Source organism: Boleophthalmus pectinirostris, unplaced genomic scaffold (genome assembly GCF_026225935.1).
Source record: "Boleophthalmus pectinirostris isolate CB_2022bp ecotype Guang Dong unplaced genomic scaffold, ASM2622593v1 HiC_scaffold_14, whole genome shotgun sequence".
Taxonomy (NCBI): domain Eukaryota; kingdom Metazoa; phylum Chordata; class Actinopteri; order Gobiiformes; family Gobiidae; genus Boleophthalmus; species Boleophthalmus pectinirostris.
The window spans coordinates 1-3,388 of record NW_026571047.1 but is presented as its reverse complement, the minus strand read 5'-3'; the positions used below and the strand labels follow the sequence as shown (position 1 = coordinate 3,388).

The window sequence follows — 3,388 nt, the reverse complement described above, 5'->3', positions numbered from 1 at the left end:
ACACAGCCACACACACAGACACACACACACACTCAGAAACACGCACACACAGAACACGCACAGATAGACACAGACAGACACAGACATGCACACACACACAGAAACACACATGCAACAACAGACACACGCACACACACACAGAAACACACACGCGCACACCGACACACACTCACACGCACAGACACACAGAAACACACACGCACAGACAGACAGACAGACACACGTACACATACAGAAACACACACGCACACACACAGAAACACACACGCACAGACAGCCGCACACACAGAAACACACATGCACAGACAGACACACGCACACACAGAAACACACACACAGAAACACACACACAGAAACACACACGCACACACCGACACACAGACACACACATGCAAACACAGAAACACACACAGAAACAGACACACGCCCACACACACACAGAAACACACACGCACAAACAGACACAGACACACACAGACACACACACGCGCGTCCCCACACACACACACACAGAAACACGCACACACAGAGACGCAGACAGACAGACACAGACGCACACTCAGAAACACATGCGCACACACACACACACACACAGAAAAACAAACGCACAGAAAGACACATACACACACACACAAACAGACAGACACACACACACAAACAGACAGACATGCACACACAAACAGACAGACATGCACACACAGAAACACACAGACAGACACAGATGCACACACACACAGAAAAACAAACGCACAGAAACAGACAGACACACGCACGCACAGAAAGACACATGCACACACAGAGAGACACAGACACATGCACACACAGAAACAGACACAAACACATAAACACACACGCACAAACAGACACAGACACACGCGTACAGACACAAACACACACAGAAACACACAAGCGCACCCAGAAACACACACAGACAGACACAGACACACACATACACAGACAGACACCGACACACACAAAGAGACACACAGACACAGAAACACACACGCACAGACAGACACACGCACACAGACACACACAAACACAGAAACACACAAGCACACACAAAAACATGCACAGACAGACACAGACACGCACAGACAGAAACACACACACACATAAACACACACGCACACACAGAGACACGCACAGACACACAGAAACTCGCACAGACAGACACAGACGCACACACACACACAGTAACACACGCGCACACACAGACATGCACGCACAGAAAGACACCCAGAAAGACAGACGCACACACACACAGAAAAAGAAAGACACAGACACACGCACGCACACACACACACAGAAACACACACACGCACACACCAACACACTCTCGCACACACAGACACACACGCAAACACAGAAACACACATGCACACACAGACACACGCACAGACAGACACACACACAGAAACACACACGTGCACACAGACACACGCATACACACACAGAAACACACACGTGCACACAGACACACACGCACACACAGAAACACACATGCAACAACAGACACAGGCACACACACACAGAAACACACACGCGCACACCGACACACACTCGCACACGCAAACACAGAAACACACACGCACAGACAGACACGCACGGACAGAAACACACACACACAGAAACACACTCTCGCACACACCAACACACTCTCGCACACACCAGCACACTCACACAGACACACACGCAAACACAGAAACACACATGCACACACAGACACAGACACACGCACAGACAGACACATTGTTAGAACTATTTGTATTCAATGTGTTTTTTTTTACCTAATTAACAATGGTTGTTTTTCACAGGAGTGTCTTCAGTGACCAAGCTCTTCCACCCATGGAAGTCTGCAGTGCGCTCAGACAGTTTTCATTTTGTGAGGCGCTTCAACTGTGGCCTCACTACAGAACACCACCCTCTATATGGCACCTTTTGTACCAAGCTGTCATCCTGCGTTTTTGAATGGGATCAGGAGGATGTGCAACGCCTGAAGGAGGCCAAGAGAGAGGAGTGGAAGTGCAGCCACAGTGGACATGTTCCCACTGAGGAACAGCTTATGGCCACCGTCAACCCAGGAGAACTAAAGAAACACTGCAGGAGGAGGACCCGTGGAGTGGAGGAGATGCGCCGTATGATTTCAAGGCTGCTGGAATCAGTGTGGGACCTCACAGACACCACAGGGCTGTGTTTGGTGAGCCATGACAGCATGCGCCACATCTGGGAGATGCAGCAGAAACAGCTGGAGTGCTTCCAAGACCCCCCAGGTCTTGCACTGTATAGAAAGGTGGGGACATTCCAAAAGGGCGGGAAAGAGCTAGACATCCTCAAGTGTGGTGGTCCTCCTCCCTGGAGAGTTTTCACTGGCACCAGTGCGCTTTCTTTGCAAGTACATTTGCCTCAAGACATACTGTATGTATATATATATATATATATATATATATATTATATATATATATATATATATATATATATATATATATATATATATATATATATATATAATATATATAATTATTTTGAATGTTCTTTTCTCTTATGACAGAGAATGTACTGTAATTATTCAAAATAACACAATTACTTAACACTCTTATGTATTCATATGGATTCACTTTACAATAATGGTGTTGACTGAAAGTATTTTGTTTCTTAGGCTGGCGGTGCAATGCTACACATATGCAAATGTACATGCTGGAGGGGCTATCAAGGTGGAACATGGGCGGGGCCAAGGAGGCAGTAGCTGTGGAGGGGGCCTCGACCCTTAGAAGCTTCGATGTCCGCCCGATGTCCCACCTCAACAGCTTAAGCTAGCGTGTCCGTGGTTGTAATCTAGTGGCAGAATTCCCCCCACCTGGGAAACCTACTGGTAAGACTTTGGATTTCTTGGGTGCAAAGACTGTGCTATGGAGATGGATGTGTGTATGTATGTCCTTCTCTCATCTTGTGTTTATACTGGTTACAGATGAGCGCATAGTGGTGGACTATTTATTGGGCCAGACCAACAGAGGGGACCTGCTTGCGCCATGGCATGTCCCTGAAATCCCATCACAGGTGCTTGAGGAGGAGTGGGACGCAGATGATGCAGATGTCACTGTAGACATGTCTGAGGAGGGGGCTACTGGTCCTTATGACCAGTCTGTGGAGGGTGACACTGATCCCGAAGTCATCGTCACAGAGGTAGGTAACATTTTCTGTAACACCTTAGCCTACTCAAAAACACAATACTTACCTGAAATAAATGTGGTTAAACGAATAAGATGAATGAATGTAAAATCAGCATTGCTCACATAATTAGGAACAAGAGTGACCATTAATTTGCTTGGTTTTTCTTTTTCGCACTCATCACTTTCCAGACTAGCCCAAGTGACACGAGAGGGGTTGT

The 3,388-nt window shown here is 47.1% G+C and overlaps 1 long non-coding RNA gene across 1 annotated transcript; it reads left to right on the top strand.

The window, feature by feature from the left end:
- The first annotated feature begins 1,800 nt into the window (after positions 1-1,800).
- On the top strand, positions 1,801-3,388 carry LOC129407887 (uncharacterized). Its single transcript, XR_008631766.1, has 4 exons — positions 1,801-2,273; positions 2,660-2,872; positions 2,969-3,183; positions 3,360-3,388. It is a non-coding gene; the product is annotated as an uncharacterized LOC129407887 (long non-coding RNA).